The sequence below is a fragment of the Schistocerca gregaria genome, chromosome 2, assembly GCF_023897955.1.
Source record: "Schistocerca gregaria isolate iqSchGreg1 chromosome 2, iqSchGreg1.2, whole genome shotgun sequence".
NCBI classification, from domain to species: Eukaryota; Metazoa; Arthropoda; class Insecta; order Orthoptera; family Acrididae; genus Schistocerca; species Schistocerca gregaria.
This window is the reverse complement of record NC_064921.1, coordinates 142187624-142204331: the sequence shown is the minus strand read 5'-3', so window position 1 is coordinate 142204331 and position 16708 is coordinate 142187624. Positions and strand designations below refer to the sequence as shown.

Genomic DNA, 16708 nt, shown 5'->3' with positions numbered 1-16708 from the left:
GAGGGATTAGTAAAATTTAATCCCTCAGCAGGTCAGGCGAACGCGTAGTTGGCCTGTGATGAGGTTGTTGGCCCAGTCCACGGATGAGCCGGTTGCGGGAGCGTCCCGTCTTCTCGTAGAACTTCCTGGCGATGGCGCGAAACCTGTCTCGGAGAGGCAGGATCCCGGTGTCCTCGTGGAGTTGGCGCGTCGAGAAGCGCCTCGGAAGATGCACAACAGTCGTCAGGGCGAGTTTCTGCATGCGCTGCAGAGTCACAATGTGAGCATCTGCCGCTTTCCCCCCCGACCACGGCCGCATACTCTAACAGTGGACGAACCAATGTTAGGTAAATGGTGATGCCGTGTTGCGGTGGCAATGACGACTGCGGGTTTAGCAACGGATACAGAGCGCGAAGGCGTCCTATTGCTCTCCCTTTCACATCGAGGATGTGATGCTTCCAGCCTGCGGTCTTGGGTAGCCCCTAGGTATTTCGCCGTTTCACTCCATGCGATAGATTCTCCCATGATTTCGACCGGCGTAAGCCCTGGTGGCAAAAGTCTTCGGATGAAGACGACTGCCTGGCCCTTTGTGCAGTTAAATTTCAGCCACCACTTTGTTGCCCATGAGCCCACGGCGTCGCACCAGCGTTGGAGGCGGTTTCTCAGCACTTGGGCGTTCATGCTGCGAGTGAACAGGGCTGTATCATCAGCGTACAGCGCCAGTTCGACTCCTGCCACTTTCGGCGCGTCGGCAGTGTACAGGGAGTACAGCGAGGGGCCGAGAACCGACCCCCGCGGCGGATACTGCAGGAAACTGATGTTAAAGATATTGGTCTTAATTTTACCCTTTTTATTTACAGGGAGAACCTGCGCTTTTTTCTAGTCTCTTGGGTCTTTGCGCTGGGAGATATTCACGATAAATGCAAGGTACCTAAGGGATCATGGTTGTAGAACACTCATTATGAAACCGAACTGAGATTTCATCAGGAGCTCACGACTTATTTGCTTTCGATTGTTTCTCTACACCAGCGATGGCTATTACTATATCTTCCATACGGGAGTCTGTGCGGTTTTCAAGCGACGGCATGCATGTCCGATTCTCCTGCGTGAACGACTTCTTAAATGCGAAATTTAAAACTCCTATCTTCTACTACCGTAGCAGACTGGTCAACGAGCGATTGGATAGAAACCTTAGAGCCAGTTTGCGATTTTACGTAGGACCAGAATTTTCTCCGGTTCTCGGCAGCATCTATGACGGTGGTAGTTGAAAAGTATCGCTCATCGCTCTTTTTATAAGCGCCGAATTTCCATTAAGTTTTGCCTGTCGTCATTTGCGCCTTTTTAAAAACGAGAGTAGAACAACCTTTGCTTCCTCAGCATTTTTCGAATTTGGTCGTCAAACAAGGGTGGGTCTTCTCCGTCCAACTGGGATGTTAACAACTGTCCGTCTCCTATTTCTAACAGCAATACTCTTGTAGCCTTCTTGATTGGTTTAATAACTTAAGGAGCCAAAGTCGCTATGATGGCATCTTGGTCACTAATCCCTGTCACTACTCTGACCGCGGGTTCCCGGGTTCGATTCCCGGCGAGGTCAGTGATTTTCTCTGCCTCGTTATGACAGGGTGTTGTGTGATGTCCTTACGTTAGTTAGGTTTAAGTAGTTCTAAGTTCTAGGGGACTGATTACCATAGATGTTAAGTCCCATAGTGCTCAGAGCCATTTGAACCAATCTATTCTGACGCCGTAGATTTGGCAGGCCTGCGTGCAGCTACGACGTCTAAAATATTTCCACTACATGTAGACTGTCGAACCACCTGCTCAAGACATTTTTCGATAAACGTGTTCAAAAGAACGTCGCAAGGACTGTTTTTATGTAACCCCTGTAATGAATCCACAGACGTCCATGACTATCCTCGTTAAGTTAAAGTCATCTCCAAATAATACTGCATGGTTTGTGTATTTCTGCATTACTAATCTTAGACCTTCTAAAATCTCTACTATGAACATGATCTGATCGCTGTCTCCGAGTGTTCTCGCGTGTGCACATCAGAGAACCCCCTCAGCCTCTCACCTAGCCTAAACAAGCCTCATGTACAAGTACTCTGCTACCCGAGTAGCTGCTTCCTTTGTGTAGTGCACCCCTGACCTATCACGAAGAGCCCTAAAATTTCCGGCTCGATAAAACAGCTCCAGAAATTTGCAGTCAAGAGTGTCACAGAGCAGCCAAAACCTTTGTTTGTTGAGATCCACACTTGGTTTCAAATCAAAGAACGCCGATCGACTCCGGCAACAATACTGCAAACGTCGAGCTCCACTTGCACCCCACGTACGAGGCCAGCAGCCTTCAGCACCTATACCAAACGCCAGAGTCCAAGCTACACGTGTCGTTTGTGGCAACGTGAGCCACAACCTGCAGACGATTGCACTGTGCACTCACGGTAGCCGCAATATACACCGCATCCACGTCTCGGATGAGGCACCCTAGCAGACATACCGAATGCGTATTGGCTTTCGTTCCTGCCCTGAAAGTTTTTTGCCAAAGTTACTCCATAACACGCCTAATAGTGGAGCTCCTGATATCTAGTAAACCCTCCATTCGTGTGCTCAAACCATGCCCAAGGAGCGGCCACCTGTCCACTCACAGGGCGAATGGGTGAGACCAGCAGTCTACCTCCACATTGGTCCTCTTCCTCGAGCGACGCGAACAGTTTAACACCTGACAGTCACCCTCCTGTGAGAACGGATGAACAGCGTCGGGTACACTGCTAGGTGCCTCGGCAACAGGTTCAAATGGTTCAAATGGCTCTGAGCACTATGGGACTCAACTGCTGTGGTCATTAGTCCCCTAGAACTTAGAACTACTTAAACCTAACTAACCTAAGGACATCACACACATCCATGCCCGAGGCAGGATTCGAACCTGCGACCGTAGCAGTCGCACGGTTCCGGACTGCGCGCCTAGAACCGCGAGACCACCGCGGCCGGCTCGGCAACAGGTCCCGTGAGTGAAACCTGGATATGCAACTTGCTAACCTCCTGACGTGTCACCAATGGAGGCTGACCCCTTATGAGCTGAGATGCTGCTTGTTCAGAAGAAGTGACAACTGCCTGACAAGACTTAGCAATTATCAGAACGCGAGAATTAACCTCTTAAATAGAGAGAATACAGGCACGAAATTTAAGAAAATACTACTAAGAAAGCCGGCCGCTGTGGCCGAGATGTTCTAGGCGCTTCAGTCCGGAACCACGCTGTTGCTGCGGTCGCAGGTTAAAATCCTGCCGCGGGCATGGATGTGTGTGATATCCTTAGGGTAGTTAAGTTTAAGTAGTTCTAAGTCTACGAACTGATGACCTCAGATGTTAAGTCCCATAGTGCTTAGAGCCATTTGAACTACTAAGAAAACACAAAAGAAGCTAGGTATGCAACTTTCCCTTACCAGCTGTGTACCAGGTGACAGTAGGGGCCTGACTGTTTTAGAATTCGAAGACCATACTAGGCTTAGGCTATAAAGTGCAACAAAAGACCAGCATGAAATTCTATAACACAAAGGCGGCTGTTCTCACAAGAATCAACAGCAGACCGACAACGGCAACAAAAATTCAGGTACACAACACTATGTCACAAGCAGAAGATGAAGAGACTGAGAAAGTATACAAGGATATTGAACGCGTAATTCACTATGTAAAAGGAGATGACAATCTCATAATCATCAGCGACTGGAACGTGAAACTAAAGAGTTAGAGAGAAAATGGACTTGGCAGTAGAAATGAGTGAGGAGAACGGCTAATTGATTTTTGCAATGCACTGTTAAAAAGTCGCAGCAGCAGGCGGAATATATGAAAAAGGTCTGGAGATGTGGGAGTTTCTAGCTGGATTGCATCTTCGTCAGACTGAATCTTAGAAAGTGGACTGCGAGTCATGCTCCTGGTCTGTATAAACACAGATCACAATGTAGTGATGATGGAAAGAAGACTCAAGTTTAAGAGAATCTTCCGGGATGGGTAACTCGTGCTCTGAGAAGTGATGAGATCCGTTTGAAGTTCACGAAGGCTTTAGATTAGCTGTCATCATAGTGATTGATCACTTGTGGCCACAATCAAATATTTGTCCGTCCCACAGTTCTCACCCCTATGTTATAATACTATGCATCTAGTAACAAACAGCCGCAGCCAAAAACGAGAACTAACGTTACGATCTTCTTTTCCCGCTCAGAAACAAAAACATACTTACAGAAATAGTAGTATTTCAAGGTGTGCTTAATTTTAATTGACATTCTTGAAATCTGCCGTGAGCTAAGAACAGTTGATCGCTTACCTCAGGGGGCAGAGGAATAAATAGGCTAACACCGCCACTGCAGAATTAGAGATTGTGAGAGGACGAATGTTTTATTGTTATTCTTCTAGTACCGACAATTCACGGGCATGAGCGACTCGTACCAATCACCTACTGTGGAATAAATTTGGACACGGAAGTAACATGGATTTGTGAACGTGCATTACATATATGGTCATCTTCAAATGTGGTATTTATTTGTACAAAAGAACATTAAATTCAAGAAAAACGTCATTCAAAACATCTATGATCGTGTCTCGTATTGGATAAAGCACTTAAATGTGTATATAATTACTATTATTAATTAATTAGCCACGCAGGGTTAGCCGAGCGGTCTAAAGCGCTGCAGTCATGGACTGTGCGGCTGGTCCCGGCAGAGGTTCGAGTCCTCCCTCGGGCATGGGTGTGTGTGTTTGTCCTTAGGATAATTTAGGTTAAGTAGTGTGTAAGCTTAGGAACTGATGGCCTTAACAGTTAAGTCCCATAAGATTTCACACACACACACATACACACACACACACACACACACACACACACAATCAATTAATGGTTCACTAACACATTAGGCAGCTACATGCCACAAATTACGGGTCGCTGAGCGTGGTAGCAATCTGAAACAGAGAACAATCGACATAATTCTGAATGGTGACGACTTTTAACGATTAGCACCTCGGGACAGCAGCGAACGTATCACACCCTTACTATAGCTAACCTACTAGCGGATCATAACATTCCAGTTTATGTAGATTCCGAATAAACGACAATAACAGTGCATATCTGGCCCAAGTCGCCATTCCTCAATGTTATTATCTTCTCTTGAGCAAAAGCGTTTGGCAACCACTGCTGTAGATACTGCAACAATGAATACAACAGTAGGTATTTCAGTTGAAGAGGTACGATCATCTCTAAAATGGTCAGTCACAGAAGCCAGACGGACAAAAATAGGCACAAGGAGGAAACTGCGAACAGACTGTGGGTAACAGAAGAGAGAGATCGACATAAGACGATATACAAATATGTTCAGAAACTAGCAGGAATAAATCGGTATAAATCACTTAGAAATGAAATCGAACTGCATGGAACCATGGAGAAATGGCTGCAGGAAAAATGTGAAGAAATCGAAATGAGATTAGCCATCAGTAGGAACACAATGGAAATTCTGGCTCAAAAATGCACGCCGGCCATTCCTTCGCCAGAGGCAATGCGAGTGTGAGGAGAGTGCATCCTCAGCAAAACCCACACAGAATCGCCAGCAAGCGTAGCCTAGTATTTTTCTTCTATAAATAAATTAAACAGCCGATAAGAGAGTTTCCTACATCAAGCATTCATTTGGGGGGAGGGGGGGGGGGGGTCGTGATATCACTCTTGTCCAGAGATGATGACAACCGTGTTATTCAATGCATATACTTTGCTTATCTGCATGCAGTCAAGTCCTTAAAGATGTAGTCTCTGAAACCTATCACATGATACAATCTATACGACTGTATACGTGCGTGAAGGACATGGAATAGCCTGTCTGCCATGGAAATTAAAACAGACGTTATAGGTATACAGTAGATCACAAGAAAAACATATATATGTAGCCCAATTTATATGGAATGTTATACTGTCGTAATCCAACCCCAAATAATAGTGCACAATAACATTTACATAACACACCTATTACATTTAGGCTACAATTTCACCTTTGTTACACACTTATAACAAGAAAGTCACATTTTCATAATACAGCTACAGCACACTGATTACAACATGATACATCTAGAACATATACATTACGCAATCAGTTTCATAATACGACTACAACATTTAGGTTAGATTTTCAATTTATCTTTTTATGTCTATAACATACAGGTTACAATTTCAGTACTATATTGCAATCTTGTATGATACATTATATGAATTTGTGGTGTCTGTTTTTTCAGAAATGTCCAAAAGAACACACACCACTCAGAATCCGCAGCTGTGACACATGCTATACAAATTGAAGAGAGAGGGGGAGAAAGGAGAAGAAAGAAGGGACTACTGATGTCAGCTGCATCGAGTCTTTATGTGGGACCAGTGCAATGAGTGAAAATGTGGGCCAGAACGGGATTCAAATCTGGGATCTCCTGCTTGCTAAGCAGTTGCTTTAAACACTGTTTATTGTAATTGCCTGGACTATCTCAGCACACCTCTAACCCAACCCACATTCCCACCTCGCACCATCTATCCACAACCCCCATCCATGTCCTCCATGCTTGCTACTTTGAAATTCCTTAAGATGGTGGACTCATTGCCTGACCAGGTGAATCACTCATATGGATGTTTGGTGTGGTCTGCATTTGACATTAGTAGTCCCTTCGCTTTCCTTCCCTTCCTTCCCCCTCCACCTTCTATTTACACAATATGTATCACAGCTGTAGAATTCCGGTATAACTATGTGCAACATCCTTTAGTTGGTTCCTGTGATGTAGTGGGGTAGACAGTTTCCAGAGCTATGAAGAAAGAAAGTGAATGATCACAATCTGGCGACCTACCTTCCCTCACACTTCTAACCTCCATAACCACCCCACTCACCCTGTTACATCTCAGAACGCAGTTTATCCCCTAGTACAACTGTGCTGCACTTAGACACGGTACACACACTTAATAATCATTCTTAATCCACTTTATTTAACAGTAAATTATAACTTTACACTATAAAAAGACTTTATTTCACAATCTACAAGTTTTCCATCTCCTGCAACTTGGAAACTATTAGTCCTAGATAAAAAAATTAACAGGACTTTTTCTTAGGAAATGTAATGTAATTTATATGATATTGTCCAAAGATCATTGTGCACACCACAGTAAGCAATAAGCATCAGTATCAAATGCATTAGTGATGTCTCGCTGCAATCCACAATTACGAATGGGAAATGCTAAAGAAGACACACCCTCTCTCTCAACACTCTCTCAGCACAGCAGCGTCCTCTCACAGAAGTCAATATAGAGGCGAGCACGGAAGCTGTCTGCCCACAACGTGAGCTGAGATGAAGGAGTCAACAGCATCAAGTAAGACTAAAGAGTTATTCAAGTCTCCGATGGAAAGTATCGTAATGTTGAACACTCTACTTCAAAAGAACAGTTCATTAATTAGTGCATCACGTTTTAAATTATCAAGCTCTCCTGTGGCAAAGGATTATATCAAGTTAAGTATATCTTTTTATCATTCACGTAATAAAGTGAACATATATTTGATATGCTGTAGGGCATTTGAACCATCACCCAGAGCAATCAGAGAACCGACAGTTATGGTTACACGATTGTTGTTTTGTCTGGCCACAACAGTTTAATTTCATACTGGCAAACATTTTTCTTAAAAGATGCCGCTTCGAATTATTCAGAAAAGACATAAAAAATGAGCATTAAGCGCGCCTACAGCTGAACGCTTACACCCAATCGGTAGGGATTTTTAGTATGTTGTTCATCACACTCCCTCCTACCAGTGTACAGAAATTTGCGACTAAATAATTTTTTCGACTTTGTTTGGTCTTCGTTGACTAGGCTATTTGGCCAAAAGTGCCAATTTATATTGCTTTGTAGTCTAAACTGTACGCAGCTTGGATCGAATTACTGATAGTCAATTTATAAATACTTCGTTCATGAGCGTTCATACATTTCGCTCTACGTATTGTGCATTATGCTTCATTTTCAAGGATGTACATTTTTGGATTGGGTCCTCCAAACTATGTAATAATCTAATTTGACTTTCAATAGACCCACTTTTTATATTGACATATGGGATGTTATAATTATATTTGTCAGGATTAGACGGAGTTTTAAACCACTTATGCAAAAAACTTTTAATAGCATCATAGGTCTTTTAGGTTGTTACATGATACAATAAGCTATCCATGTTCGTTTAACACTTTTAAACATTGCCTGCTTCAGATTTCGCGATCTAGAAGTTGTAATGGAAACCTACAAACAAAGTGTTATACAAACATGAAATAGCCATTCCAGCAGCTATTGATTTATCAGTAACAACATTAAATCTACTTAATTCATTTGCAAGCTACTTTTCATTAGAATCAACACTGCTCTTGACATTCGGTCTTTCAGTCAAAACAGTATCTACCTTTACTCCTTACTAACTTCACATTATTCATTTTTGCTCATTAGCATAGTTATACCTAAAACACAATTTTTCAAGTATTTGAACAACTTTTTTATCCTTCATCGCATTCATGCAGTTCTCATCAATAATATCGATATACGGTTTCATCCTGGGAGCTTGGCAGAATGACGAGCTGTGGCGAATTTGGCATAGTATAAGCTTATTAACTAGACATTCCTTTAAATTCCTTTAGACAAGAACATGATATTTCTTATAAGGTCATATGGAAATGAGTTGCTTTGGAACCCACAGCTTCTTGGTGCTAGATAGTGGTACATATTTCTCTGGACATGATGTTTAATAAGGGGAAAGTTCATGGAGATTTTCTTGGTACTCAAGATCCACTTATAAACAGCATCCTGTGTCTGAATCATCTGCTATATTCGTTTCACCAAAACCCTCCACAGTCATCCATCCAAAATCAAAGGGTGGTAGGTATTGCAACATTGCTCACCCATACAGATTGTTAACATCAAGATTTATAATAGAAGATTTATCCTTACTATCACTGTAATCAGTCCTGATCCTGTTCTTTGTAACTGCATGTCTATGTGAGTAGTGAACAATACCACCTATGCTGCCATCCTCAACGAATCGTAATTCTTCTACGTCTACAAGAAGTTGCAATTTTATATTAGTAGAATTCAGCAATCATACCAGTCCAGGTTAGGACACATAATAACCCAGATCTAGCTCATATGTTTTAAGGCAGAGTACGTGGAGATTTTCAAACTCATCAGCGAAAAGGAAAACGTCGGTTTTCAAACATAAGTTAGAATAATCTTCTAATGTATTGCATCGAAATAACCTCAACATTTTCTATGCTTTTTTAGTAATCTAATTCTTCGCTTTTTTCACCAGTTATCAAGTTTCTGAATACTTCGATTGGCAGTAACGTTCGTAGCTCGTGCTCAAGTGGCGAGCGTTTTTGCCTCTAGGTCATGGGGTCCCAGGTTCGATTCCCCGCCAGGTTGGAGATTTTCTCTACCTGTGGACTGGGTGTTTGTGTTGTTCTCATCATTTCATCATCATCATTCGTGACAGTGGCTAGATTGGAATGAGTAAAACAATTGGACTGTGTAAAAATTGGGACTTTGTGCAGCCACTGGCAGCGAAGTTCAGCGACCCATAAACCAAACATCATCATCATTGGCTGTAACTGTTCCACTAACCAAATAGATTCATCAGTTACATGCTAATAAGGAATGGTGTTTCCTTATTGAACAATTTAAATAACCTGTCTCCAGGTAAAAACTCTATTGCTACTATCAATTTTTCAGATTTCAAATAACAGTTACCTTTTTCTGGAGGGCGTACCAGAAAGTTCATTGAATCTACAAGCTGAAATTTTGTTCATATAGATTTAGCGAAAGTTTCACTTTTTCCATATTTGCTGCAATCACAGAAATATAATCGCTAGTTTTTTAGTCGTTTCATTATAATTCGTTAGAATGTGAAACACAACTATTTTTGTAATTTAAATTGCAACCGTCACCTGTAGCTTCAAGGATTCTGCCTTTAAAATGACAGAGATCTCTGTATTTCACATCTACACTCCTGGAAATGGAAAAAAGAACACAGTGACACCGGTGTGTCAGACCCACCATACTTGCTCCGGACACTGCGAGAGGGCTGTACAAGCAATGATCACACCCACGGCACAGCGGACACACCAGGAACCGCGGTGTTGGCCGTCGAATGGCGCTAGCTGCGCAGCATTTGTGCACCGCCGCCGTCAGTGTCAGCCAGTTTGCCGTCGCATACGGAGCTCCATCGCAGTCTTTAACACTGGTAGCATGCCGCGACAGCGTGGACGTGAACCGTATGTGCAACTGACGGTATTTGAGCGAGAGCGTATAGTGGGCATGCGGGAGGCCGGGTGGACGTACCGCCGAATTGCTCAACACGTGGGGCGTGAGGTCTCCACAGTACATCGATGTTTTCGCCAGTGGTCGGCGGAAGGTGCACGTGCCCGTCGACCTGGGACCGGACCGCAGCGACGCACGGATGCACGCCAAGACCATAGCATCTTACGCAGTGCCGTAGGGGACCGCACCGCCACTTCCCAGCAAATTAGGGACACTGTTGCTCCTGGGGTATCGGCGAGGACCATTCGCAACCGTCTCCATGAAGCTCGGCTATGGTCCCGCACACCGTTAGTCAGTCTTCCGCTCACGCCCCAACATCGTGCAGCCCGCCTCCAGTGGTGTCGCGACAGGCGTGAATGGAGGGACGAATGGAGACGTGTCGTCTTCAGCGATGAGATTCGCTTCTGCCTTGGTGCCAATGATGGTCGTATGCGTGTTTGGCGCCGTGCAGGTGAGCGCCACAATCAGGACTGCATATGACCGAGGCACACAGGGCCAACACCCGGCATCATGGTGTGGGGAGCGATCTCCTACACTGGCCGTACACCTCTGGTGATCGTCGAGGGGACACTGAATAGTGCACGGTACATCCAAACCGTCATCGAACCCATCGTTCTACCATTCCTAGACCGGCAAGGGAACTTGCTGTTCCAACAGGACAATGCACGTCCGCATGTATCTCGTGCCACCCAACGTGCTCTAGAAGGTGTAAGTCAACTACCCTGGCCACCAAGATCTCCGGATCTGTCCCCCATTGAGCATGTTTGGGACTGGATGAAGCGTCGTCTCACGCGGTCTGCACGTCCAGCACGAACGCTGGTCCAACTGAGGCGCCAGGTGGAAATGGCATGGCAAGCCGTTCCACAGGACTACATCCAGCTTCTCTACGATCGTCTCCATGGGAGAATAGCAGCCTGCATTGCTGCGAAAGGTGGATATACACTGTACTAGTGCCGACATTGTGCATGCTCTGTTGCCTGTGTCTATGTGCCTGTGGTTCTGTCAGTGTGATCATGTGATGTATCTGACCCCAGGAATGTGTCAATAGTTTCCCCTTCCTGGGACAATGAATTCACGGTGTTCTTATTTTAATTTCCAGGAGTGTATTTACATGAAAGTTTCATAGATATGCCATATTTCTGCTGCTCAAAACGCCTCTTCCATACCAATAATCACCTGCTTGTTTTGCAATAAATAATTTTTTTACTCTCAGCAATCTGCTGTCCCTGTAATGCTAAACAAGTGCAGTCAGCTCTTCGGTAGAGCTGCAACTATGAATTTTCGTCACTTTGAATGCAATGTACGTAAAGTGTATTTTTGTGCAATTTGTGCCCATGAATTTAGTTACTAAGAGGTAGTTGCAGCTAGAATTCGATGTCTGCAATAATGACAAATGGTGACATTAATTACTTGTTTGATGAGTCAAATTATATGAACTGTTTCTCTGGCTTTGGTATGATCCTTCTGACTGACTTAAACTGTGTGCAGTCAACCAAGTGTGCATCTTCCTTTTCGCTAGAATGAAAATAGCACAGACAATTCTCATAATATAGCTGAATTCTGATGAACTATTGCTACTAATTGCCATCAGGACAAGGTCCTTTATGTAGTACGAGCAATGCTATGTATCTACATCTACAATGAGGTGACAGAAGTCATGGAATACCTCCTAATATCGTGCGGGACCTCATTTTGCCCAGCGTAGCACAGCAACTCGAAGTGGCATGGTCTCAATACGTCGTTGGGAGTCCCCTGCAAGAAAATACTGAGCAATGCTGCCTCTATAGCCGCTCCTAATTGCGAAAGTATTGCCAGTGCAGGATTTTGTGTAAGAACTGATCTTTCGATTATGTCCCATCAAGGTTCGATGGGATTCATGTCGTTTGATACGGGTGGTCGAATCATTCACTTGAATTGTCCAGAATCTTCTTCAAAACAGTCGTGAACAATTGTGGCCTGGTAACATAGCGCATTGTCATGCATAAAAATTCCATAATTGTTTGGGGGTATGAAGTCCTTACTTACTTACTTAATTCCTTTTATTCCGATGTGGAGCACAGGGCACATATTAGAGCTCTCCATCTGACCCTTTTCGTTGCCATCTTCTTGATGTTACTTCAGTAGTGGTCAACGGCTGCCACCTCAGGTTCAACAGTCCTGCGCCAGGTCGACCATGGTCTGCCTCTTCTCCTTGCTCCTTGTGGGTTCCATTCTAAAGCCTGCTTTGGAATATGTTGCGAGCCTGTTCTCAGGGTATGTCCAATCCATCTCCATTTAGTTTCTTTTACGGTTATCTCTGGTTTTCGTTGTTGGGGGGCGTTGCCATAGATCTTGGTTTCAGATAACATTTGGCCGGCGCACTCCCAGTATAGTCCTCAATCATTTATTAATGGACGTTTGTACTCTTGTTTTAATTTGTGTTGTCACCTTACATGTCTCACACCCGTAAAAGAGAACAGATTTTACATTTGAGTCAAGGATTTTAAGCTTTACCTTTAACAATATTTCGCGAGATGTCCAAACTGGTCACAACAGTGTAAAGGCTCCTTCTGCCTTCTTGATCCTATTTTCGACGTTTTCCGTCGCCCCTCAGTTTTTGGAAACAATACTTCCCCGATACAAAAGCCCTCCACCTGCTCAATCTCCTCTTCTTTCACGGCTAGTGCGTTCTTGTTCTTACTGTTCATCCTAAGCTCTTTAGTCTTTGCCGTGTTTATTTTTAATGCAACTCTGTGAGCTTTTGTTTCCAATTCCTTAAGCTTCTCACTTATGTCCTTGAAAGTGTTGGACAGAAGTCAGATATCGTCCGCAAAGTCCAGGTCCTCCAGGCGATCATATAAAGTCCACTGTATATCTCTCCTTTTCTCTCGGGTTACCTTCTTCAAGACACCATCCAATGTTAGCTAAAACAGCGGTGGTGAAAGCAAACACCCCTGCCTTACTCCAGAATTTAAAATGGATGGTTCTGAGAGATTTCCATCATGTTTCACCTGACAAGTATATTCTCTGTACATCATCTTCACGATACTGATGATCCTTCGAAGTACTCCGTAACTCAGTATTGTTTTCCAGATGGCTTCACGCTGCACCCCATCAAAGGCTTTTTCAACCATGGATTGCTCAATAATGATCCTCAAGGTGTTGATTTGGTCTCTGCATGATTGGCTTTCTCTAAAACCAGCCTGTTTTTTTCCTGTCTTCGTCCCTTCACCGAATGTGTTCCTGTTTCTATGCGTATGAGCGCTGATGACCACGCTGTTTAGCGCCCGTAAACCTCAAACGCGCACACACACACACACACACACACTGTTTTTTTCCTGAGCTTATAATCCATGGGCACTCTGAGACGGTTTAAAACAATCGTTGAAAATATTTTACTGGGTATTGACAAGAGTGTGACGCCACGCCAGTTGTTGCACTCTGTCACGTCTCCTTTCTTGAGTAAATCAATAAGGAATAATTCCCTTCCTCCAATCTTCCGGGATGGTTTCTGAAGTCCATGAATGGCTGCAAATGGTCTCCAAGTAGCCGAAGATAACCATTTCCAATCAATGAAGGGTATATGTCTTGTTCCAACTAAAATTCTGCATTCAAATTCTGTTAATTCCCGTCGTGCGGCTATACTCACGGTGGAAACTATGCACATGAACCACCTAGGTGCAAATGACAGCACTGCCCTTTTGTACAATGTGTACACGATACTATCGCCATCTGTGTAACTGGATTTCCCTGTCCCATGCCTTTTACCATCTCATTCTGAAGCATTACACGAACAGACCCACATAATCTAACGTCGCAAAAACGACGCAAAGCACAAAGATGTGCATTATCTACTTATTTCCTGTAAATTTCTTCAAATCTAAATAACGTATGTAAATTCATTTTGGAAAACGTAATTATTGTTTCATAAATACTATTTCAGAGATATAGCGGCAGTCAGCCTGCGGGTGATTGCGATCGATTGTAATACCTTTTTTTTCTTTAGAAAGTAAGTGGAGACCGTTCCTGCTCGGATCTCTCTCTCTCTTGTCTATTAACATGTAGACTGATAGGACTACTATAGAACCGTTCCTTGCGTATCACTTATTAATCTATCTTTTATGTAGATAAATGTGATGTAAGTGTCATATGTTAGCATTAACACCGTTTGCAATTAATGTAAAGTAGTTAAGTCTCATAAGTTCTCACTTTAACAGCACTCCTAATGCATGGTACATGAACTGTTTTTAGTGTTTTATTGTTAATAGACGCTTAACGGATCGTGCAGTGGAGACGCAATGGCCGAATACAATCAATATTCTGACACTTATTCATTTACAACTTGTTACAGCTCCCCTTCCAGATCATCACGAAGCGTTTTTCAAACTTCAATGCAAGTGCAATGAACCTTAAGTGATTTGGCCAGTCTCCAAGAAATGATTCCATTTCGCCCGTAAATAACAGATACCGGACCAACAATACTGGTGGTGGTATTAAAAGATGTAATCTTTTCTAAATTTTATAGTGTTTGTCTAGAAGTCAGTTTGGCCACTTACAAAGATGCATCTACCATCAACAATGGCTGTCTGGTCCAGTTGAAATTGACGGTTTACTTTCCAGTGATTATTGTTTGTATTTCAGGTCAAATTATCATTCATTTTAGTAATCTTGAGTGAGCAGACGCGTCACTTTGGAGCCCAGCGTGGGCCTCGAAGAAGTAATTATACATGAACTACATATGTTTGTTCTCTTTCTCATGTATCCAATCTGTAGGAGGACTAACTACCCTACAAATCTGATGTTACTGCATACAGAAGGAAATTGCATGTTAAGCGGCACATATCCAAGAAATCAGAAAATCATTCCAATCCTTACACCCTGGGCTGTAAAAAAGGTAAGGGACCCCAGTACTGCAAGCCTGCCTTTGCATTTCGACAACTTCTTCCATAATTCAGGTATTTAATGTATGACTAATTACGTACAGGATCTGTAAAGAATTATTTTCATTGATGTTCATGTACAAGATTTCCTTATAAAGCACTGTTGTATAAGAAGCTTCCAAAATGGTTGTTTTTCACAGCGTGTCAGCAAGATGAACAGTCAACAAATCTGGTGTCTCTATAATTAGGCATCCATCTTGTCTTTCGCAGTTGTAAATTATTTTTGTACAGTGTTTATGTATTTGTTTGTTGATTTCATAAAGTGAGATTATTTCGATAAGTGCAAATAATTTTAACTTCTGTTGTCTACTGTGTGATTATGACAAAAGTCGGAAAGCTTGAAAGCACAGATGCAAAACAGGAAAAACAAAACCAGACTCTAATCAATGGTAACTATGCAGCCGAGCGAACTGAAATATCAGAATCTGGAATAGAAAATGTAAATGCCTTTTTTGAGGGAGCGGATGTGCAATCGCAAATTTGCGAAACTTTCATGTCGCCAGTATAGTTATCTTCCCCATTTGACGATTTGATTGCTAGAATTACTGCGAGTTTCACGCAAATTGTTGAAGAACAAGGTTTAGATATTGCCAGAAAACAATCTGAAAATTTTCTGCAACGAAGTTTAGCTATTGCGAAAGAACTAGAGGACAGAATCGAAAAAACAACTATCTGAAAATTTAAAATAACTAAATATCGCAATCGCGAAACATCAGCGCATAAGATTGGACACAAACTTCGATCCAGTAGTGAAAGATACAATACACGGATAACTACCACGCTGGACGAAATCAAAACAGCAATTTCAAATTTGACAAAGACGTACCGCGAAATACCTCGTCTCGTAAATAAATTATCAGATGATGTCACGGACACAAAACACAAGCAATATAAAATAAGGACTAAAGTCTGGAACCTCGCTAGCGAGATAAATAAGGTGTCTTTTCAGCAGGGTCAGAAGGTGGCACAAAATCTGACTGCTCAGGGAGGAAAATAATATACATCATTAAAGAAATGGGCTTCGAAAAGAGATACTGGAAAAACGGAAAACCCGAAGAAGAAGTACGTGTGGCGGAGCAAGTTATAAGCGCGGAAGTTGTGTTCGAGCCAAGAACTGCAGGCGAAATTATTCGCACGGAACTTCATGAGATGCAGATAATTTTAGAAGAAGATTTCCCCAATGGCACAACAATGTTAATTCTTATGTAACCTATCTCCAACAACAGGTCGAAAGAGTTGTTAACATACCGCGGGACACAATACAGACGACCATGCACATGCCGCAAACATGCGGGAATGTACCAATGTACAACCCACAAGTACAAAATGAAACAGAATCTTATGGTAGACGTACAGGATGCAGTTACGATTCTGCGGGCGCAGCACTGACATTACCAGCCGTGCTTTCGGAAGAAAGCCTTCTTAAGCACAAGCAGCTTCAGTGTTTATTCCAGGAAAAAGTTTCCAC

The 16708-nt window shown here is 42.9% G+C and overlaps 2 protein-coding genes across 2 annotated transcripts in view; one reads left to right on the top strand and one right to left on the bottom strand.

Moving 5' to 3' along the window:
- LOC126336538 (proline-rich protein 2-like) overlaps window positions 1-16708 on the bottom strand; it is a 479405-nt gene that overhangs the window by 360924 nt on the left and 101773 nt on the right. The window lies entirely within an intron of this gene.
- LOC126336537 (proline-rich protein 2-like) overlaps window positions 1-16708 on the top strand; it is a 41737-nt gene that overhangs the window by 20332 nt on the left and 4697 nt on the right. Inside the window, exon 2 of the transcript XR_007564973.1 lies at window positions 15074-15194. The gene's annotated coding sequence lies outside the window, so the exon portion shown is untranslated. The remainder of the gene's footprint in view (window positions 1-15073; window positions 15195-16708) is intronic.